The 7845-nt window shown below is 36.8% G+C and overlaps 1 pseudogene; it reads right to left on the bottom strand.

Annotated features, from left to right (window-relative positions):
- Nucleotides 1-790: 790 nt before the first annotated feature.
- LOC107559086 (cilia- and flagella-associated protein 61-like) overlaps nt 791-7845 on the bottom strand; it is a 31415-nt pseudogene continuing 24360 nt past the window's right edge.

Here is a 7845-nt window from a genome sequence, read left to right as displayed (position 1 = left end):
ATTTTTTACTTGATGTGCATTTTAGAATAATCTGCCGTTTTTTATTGCATTAGCATTTTATTTTATTTAATTTTTTTATTACATTTTATATTTTTATTTTATTATTGATGAGAAATTTCAGAAGAATCTGTATAGGTTTTTTATTTAAATTATGATTATGATCAGTGTGCATTTTGGTGGAACCTGTGTTTAAGTTAAATTTGATTTAATTTCCACATTCAACTTTGAGTTAATAGGCAAGATGGTTTACTTGCCTAACTTAGACAAAGACATTTGTTGCATTTGAAATCTCACATGTAAATTCCTTTTTATTTAATTTATTTTTATAATTTTAATGAATTTGATTTGATTTTTAATATCTGATCTGGTCACACTACTATTCACCAGAGCAAAACGTACTAAAATACATGCGCTATGTGACATGCGACTGTTGGATTATGTGTCTGATTTTCTGCCCCACATTCATTATCATACAGCTGCTGCTGCGCTCCGTCTTTACCTCATTCTGCTGCTCTTATCTGCCCCACCGCACTGAGGAGCCGCTGTGTTCACAGCTCCACATAATATAATACTGGACAGCATACATGGTGTATTCAAAAGAGCAAAGTCAGATATTTGAAATGAACTCTCACCCAATACACACCAAACATTTGCATTTGACAAAACAAGAAGCTTTATTTATTTGCTTTAGTTCTTGAAGCCCCAACCCCCACAGTGTGTTTCCCCCCAAACATATGGTGCAGTGAATGTAGGAAATAAAGATAAAGTACTGAATAAATAATTCTAATTATTAAATGGACATTGATGACAGCATTCCCGGCCGGGCGTACATAGTCAGATGGTATCTGTTGTAATTCAGATAATCCAGAACTCTCTTCCTCAGAGCAGAATAAGCCTCACTTTTCTGAAACACCTCGCTGAGGCTCATCGACTGATCGAACTCTGCTTTATCGTCCACTATCTTCTGAAGAGCCTCTTGAATCGACACTGAACCATTCTCACTCTGTGAAGACACAAAAGTCTTGTTATTTTGTATTTTAATATGAAAATCTTATTTTATTTGTATTATGCTTGATGCACTTTTAGTGGAACCTGTGTAGTTTTTTTATTGCATTTTTTATTTTATTATACATTTTTATAAAAATTGGATATGCATTTGTTTACCTGCCATACTTGGACAAACACATTTGTATCACCTGACATCTGACTTCTATTATTATTGTAATTTAATTTGCAATCATTTATTTCCACATACAGTATCCAATTTTTAGTTTAATGGGCAAGAGTGTTTGCTTATCTAACTTGGACAAACACATACAGTATGTTTCACCTGATGTCTGATTTTAATTTTAATTTAGAGAAACCCATGTAGGGTTTTTTATTTCATTTTTTTATTTTATTTAATTCCACATACAATATATTGCCAAACTTGGACAAAGACATTTGTTGCATCTGAAATCTGATGTGAAAGCTTTTTTATTTTATTTCATTTCATTTCATTTCACTTGATGTGCATTTTAGACGAACTAGTTATTTTATTTTATTTTAAATTTTTAACATCTGATCTGGTTGTGTTTTTGCCCCACCAGAGCTAAATGCATGAAATACATTGCATTAAAATGATTGGTGCATGACACATACAGGTTCAACCATGTTACATAATTGCATGATGTCATTATCTGACATCAAAAGATGTTCTGGTAAGACTTTTTACAGAACAAATGCTTCTAACAGAGATGTAGATGTAAAGGAAACTGACCTCTAGTTTGGCCGAGTACATGATTTGCCGTACTTCCCAGCTGAAAACCCGGCAGACTCAACGCGCTGTCCGGAATGGCGTCTTTCAGCCAGGTTTCCGTGAAACACAGAGCAGCAGAGTTTGAAAAATCCTTATTTGTCCGGGAGAGCAGAAGGAGTTCGTCTGTTTTGTTGTGTAGAGAGCGGAGGTTGGCCAGATGGATGCTAGGCAACGGCGTCCTGAATCCGCGCTGTCTGAGCTTCACGAGCGCTCCGGCTCTCTTCCCCCGTCTGCGCGTCCTGAAGCGTTTGATCAGCGCCACAGCTCCCCCGACTACAATGTCCAGCAAAACATCCGAATAATTGAAAACCGGTGAAATATCGGGTGGTGTGTATTTCCGAATGTCCAGCAATTCGTCTCTGGTGAAACTGATTGCAGGGATATAACTAAAGACAGGACAAACTAACAAAAACATAAAAACAACTGCGGAGCACGCCACGGAGGCAGCCATCAGCATCGGCGCCATCATCCACCGTTCAAAGTCAGCAAAGCGGTCGTGAAGCACCAGTTCTCTCTAAAATAACTAAAAACAAAAAGAAGAAATTAAAAAGTCACATTTGGATTCAAAGACATAGTTCACTCAAAAATCTCAATTATGTCATTATTTTATTATATCTGTTATTTGCTAGATGTGCGATTTCGTATGGTGTTTTTTTGTCTTTTTTAGAGCTTGACAGACAGTGACTATGGTCACTATGAACTGTGATGGTCTGAGTAAAGATTCATCAGAAATGTTCCTTTTGCATTCCATGGAAAACATAACAGCATACAGGTGTGGGACGATATGAGGGTGAGCAAATAATGACAACACACACTCACACACACACACACACACACTTCACTTTGCATGTTCATCTAATATGCTTCATGCTCCAGTGCGGTCAATCAGTTACGCTCACAGGTCTTGATAATCGGACATTCTCTGTAATGACATTGAGCACCTCAACAAAAGACCGGTGAAGAATCCCACTTTAATAAGTGTGATCAGCGCTGCTGGGTGGCTTAACTATTATCTCGTGGTGCAGTGGACAGCGGATTGCACACCTGCATAAACAGATTAGTAATACAGGACAATGGCTCTGATGGTGGAGGGTCACTGGTTTTAAAATTTGGGAGCAGAGGTCACACCGTCGGAAATGGACCGTCATGTAAAGTGTGAACAGATGAGGACAGATATAATTAAGGTTTGGAGTGTCCTAAATAATCCTGTGCATAATTCAAGAGAATTAGTTGTTTGGTTTGGTGTTTAGGTATTGAACTGAACTGTATTACAACTGGCTGTAGTGTGAATCTCACAAAACCTCTCAATAACATCTCTAGATCTAGATACTTCACCACAAAACCAAGGGGCAAAATGTCTGTTCTGCCTTTATTGTAAAAAAAAATAAATACAAATATCTATCTATCTATCTATCTATCTATCTATCTATCTATCTATCTATCTATCTATCTATCTATCTATCTATCTATCTATCTAGTAGACGTCATGTTCCATAATCATTTTTTTTTGTATTTTGTTTTTAAGGTAAAATTTGACTTTCTTGTGAGATTATCAAATTTTTCTTCATTAAATTGAAATCTGTATCTTGTAATTTAGAATCAGGCCTGATTTTAGTCTTGATTTAGTCTGTTTGGAGTGTAAAGCACTGTCCAACTGTGACAGAAAAATGAATTTCTGACTGTAAGATTTATGTAACATGGTTGAACCTGTACATGTCATGGACCAAACCCTCGTCGTAGCGTGAGCAGAGATGATTCAGCAGCAGCTGGTGTTTCCTGTAGAGACACGGGAGGTTGGAGACGGGAAGTGTGTTCTTAGAGAGGCACGTGATGCTCTCCGCCACATCATGTGGGCTCAGATGCAGATGAATGTAGTTGTCTGTTTCAATGCGGCCCGTCACAATGTCACGACCCTGCAGGATGCAAATAATAAAGATGAACCTTTTAAGCTCTTAATGCAACTCTTGGTTAAAATAATCTACACTCTTAAAAATAAAGGTGCTTCAAAAGGTTCTTCAAGCGATGCCATAGAAGAACCATTTTTGGTTCCACAAAGAACCATTCAGTCAAAGGTTCTTTAAAGAACCATCTCTTTCTTACCTTTTTATAATCTGAAGAACCTTCTTTCACCACAAAGAAGCTTTTGTCAAACAGAAAGGTTCTTCAGATGTTAAAGGTTCTTTATGGAACCATTTAGACAAAAAGGTTTTTCTATGGCATCGTGAAGCACCTTTATTTTTAAGAGTGACTGTTCTGTGATAGGATGCAAACTAATACTTGTTTTGACCATATGTTCTGAGTTGCTGTTTTGTCGCTGTTGGCAGTCGGTTTTGCGACATGTAGGTAATTGTAGCCACCTGGTAATTTTGCCCCTGTGAATATGAGAATTATTATAAATTATTCCTCATAACTCTTGTTTTTACAAACTAACAATTAATAGCATTTTCACCCGAACACCACAAATATAATTATAAAGCTGTTTATCTCATATCAGATGCTGTGTTTCTGTGTAACAGATGGTCCATTCTGCTTTAATCACTTAGCCCATGATTAGATTATGCAAATTAACTGTCAATAGTTTGGTGTCAGTCAAAATTAGATGAGGGGGAAAAACGGGGTGACGCAACACATGTTAAATGTTTTAAACTCCTGCACGCCTATAAAATGGGAGAAAAGTATTAAAATCCTAATATAAAGGGACATTGGATCTTCTAATAAACTCATAAAGAGCACTTGATTGATTCGTGCAAAGGCCAACTCACTAGGGACAAATACTGTAAAATGTTAAAAACGGATTTTAACACTTCTCAAGAATACTTTTAATTGTTTGCACAAGCAAAAATGTTCTTTATGATACTAGAGTGTTTGCCAGGTGCTGCTATGCAGTTGCTACGGTGTTTTCTTGAGTGTTCTCATTGCTAGGGGGTTCTAGGCAGTTGCTAAAGTGTTTTATATGGATAGTGTTCTGGAGGCTAGCAGGTTGCTAGGGTATTCTAGGCAGTTGGCAAGGGGTTTTGAGTGGATTTTCTAGAGTGTTCTTGTTGCTAGAGTGTTCTAGGTAGTTGTTAAGGTGTTTTGAGTGCATTTTAGAGCATTTTTCCAAAGTGTTCTGGCTGCTTGGGGGTTGCTAGGGTGTTTGAGGCAGTTGCTAGGGCGTTCTTGAAAAGAGCCGATATTTAAGTCTCTGTGATGTTTTGTTTCCTAGGTACTGATTGAGAAATTCAGAAGGAGAAATAGTGACCTTGGATCTTGGCCTGATTATACACTGGGATGAAGTGGTTGTGGTCAGACGGTGGGCCGGCGGGACGCTCCAGGGTCGCGTCACATTAGGGCAGGACAACAGATGCCAAACTCTGCCCCACCTTCTTAGAATTAAAGCAGAAGTCGCTCCACTGGTCGGCATGGTAACGGCGGGAGGATTTGGTCAAGGGGCCTGCGGCATATATGGAGGGGTCGTTGGTGTGGAAGGTGGAATCTATGACCAAATGGCCATCGAACACCAAAAAGGCATCATTGATGGCCTTGAAGGTGTCATAGTCGACAGTTTTATAAGAGAAGATGAAGAACACCTGTGAAAATGGAATGCCAGTTAGTTATTTGTTTTAAAATGTACAAACATGCAGTATTTTGAGTGTTTTCTAAAATCATGATGGACTAAACATCCCTTTAACGCATGTTAAAGAACTCATATTATGAAGAGTCAAAATGTCCTTGATCTTTTGAAATTAAATACTAAATCATTCTGTAACTTTCAGAACTCAAAATGTAAATGTTTAGGTGAAATAATATCTTAAAGGCACAGGAGCATGATAAAGGAAATGTTTAATAAAAAATTATTTAGGGTGCTTTCACACCTGTAGATCGATTGCTTTGTTCTGAAACAGGGATTTAAATTATTACAATGTGGCGAAGACGTGCTCTCCCACAGACATTCACAGGTTCATTTTGAAGTATTAGCAAAACAACAAAGCTAATGCTTTTCACGGAACTTACGTAATTACCCATTATACATTGTGATATAGCCTGGTTCGTTGGTCCGTTAGATCGAATTGCTTTCTCACTACAACCGAACCGCTCCAGAGTTCGTTCCTCATTCAGGCGATCTCGGACCAATTGTTTTGGCGCGGATCCGAGCGCGATTGCCGTGTTCACATATGTCCAAATGAACCGAGCTAAGGGGGGAAACGCGCCAGGTTCCGAAACAAAGGGCCAGGTGTTAAAGCGCCCTTAGTCTTGAATCTAAAATAGGTACACTACCACTTTAAATTTTGGGGTCAGTAAGATTTTTATTTTTTATTTTTTTGAAAGAATTAATACTCTATTTAGCAAGGATGCATTAAATTGATAAAAAAATTAGAGTAAAAACATTTATAATTTTATAAACATGTATAATTATATAAATAAACGTTGTTCGTTTGAACTTTCATCCAAATTTACCAAAGAATCCTGTAAAAAATTACAGTTTCCACAAAAATATGAAGCAGCACAACTGTTTTCAACATTGATAATAATAAGAAATGTTTCTTGAGCAGCAAATCAGCATATTAGAATGATTTCTGAAGGATCATGTGACACTGAAGACTGGAGTAATGATGCTGAAAATTCAGCTTTGATCACAGGAATAAATTACATTTTAAAATATATTCAAATAGAAAACAGCTATTTTAAAATGTAAAAATATTTTGTAGTTAATTACAGTTTTTTCTGTATTTTTGATCTAATAAATGCAGCCTTGGAGAGACTTCTCATATATAAGAAACTTATTTTCAAAAGATTTAATAATAAAAAATGTATTTGTGTACTGATAAGATGTTTTCTGTTTTTCTGCAGGTAATTTCACTCACCGCACACTCCATTCGTAGAGTCTGAGCATCAGTGGTGAAGGACACTGATGTCACGGGATCTGTGTGTTGTCCATCATTGATATCTGTCAACAGGCAGTCGTGATGGACATGGACTTCCTCCCTTTCTAGCGCTTGTTTTACTGCATGCTCCACTGAGTCGTTGTGGAAACAGGAAAATGGATCTTCTTCGGGAGGATGGACTACGTGAATCCGACGGCTGCTGACACTGAGATGCATGAGCATCTCCACGCAGGTAAACACGTCTATAGTGTTTCCATACAGCACAGCATCACCTGTGCAAGTGTCAAACATCACCAGTCAAACATCATTTTGTGTTTGGTATATATTTTACACTCTTCACATTTAAGAGAGTGGCCTCATTTGACATGGACAACATATTGTGAAAAAACATTATTTTATTACATTCATACCAATGAGAATTAATCAAGTTACATTCCCCCCAATAAAAAAAACTGGTTTACTTAACTGTAAAATAAACTTAAGGCCATTTACCCTACACAAAGTGGGAAGGAAAGCAATTTATTACGGCCCTTTGGAGAGATAATATCAGTGGCTGTGAAACAGAGAAGGGTCACTTAGCAACCCGGAGAAGGTCCCATTATGCTAGATGAGGGGAGAAAAGGAAATAAGGAAGAGAAGATGAAGGAAGTGATGTCCCTTCACTGCTGCACCCAAACAGTGTCACAAACCCTCGTACACCGTCATTGCTGGATTGATTTAATTGAGATCTTTTGTGAAGGAAGGTCTTTGATGTTAGCATTAGAGTCCTCAAGGATGAAAACTAATCAGACGGCGCTCACATAACACACAAAATGATACGCGGTGAATATATAGGCACACATGCATGATCCTGTAAAATGACAGATGACTGGTTTGTAAAATCATTGCATAGATGAGTATTAATTTTGCCGTGTTTACACTAATGCATGATTTCTATAATATTTTAGAATAACATTTCTTTTTAGCATTCATTTATACAAAAATAATATGGAATGTGGATCAATAATTCAATCAAAATTTTGAATTACTTAGAATTTAAAAACATGAAACTAGAACATTTAGGAACTCTATTATATTTAAATGAATATTGGAACATTAATAATTTAATCAGAATTATTAATTAAATCATTAGCATTATTATTTTTAATATAATTTAATTACTTATTAAATTATATATATATA

The sequence above is a fragment of the Sinocyclocheilus grahami genome, unplaced genomic scaffold (assembly GCF_001515645.1).
Source record: "Sinocyclocheilus grahami isolate Dianchi unplaced genomic scaffold, SAMN03320097.WGS_v1.1 scaffold674.1, whole genome shotgun sequence".
Classification (NCBI taxonomy): Eukaryota; Metazoa; Chordata; class Actinopteri; order Cypriniformes; family Cyprinidae; genus Sinocyclocheilus; species Sinocyclocheilus grahami.
The sequence above is the reverse complement of the archived record's forward strand: the minus strand, read 5'-3'. Positions and strand labels throughout refer to the sequence as shown.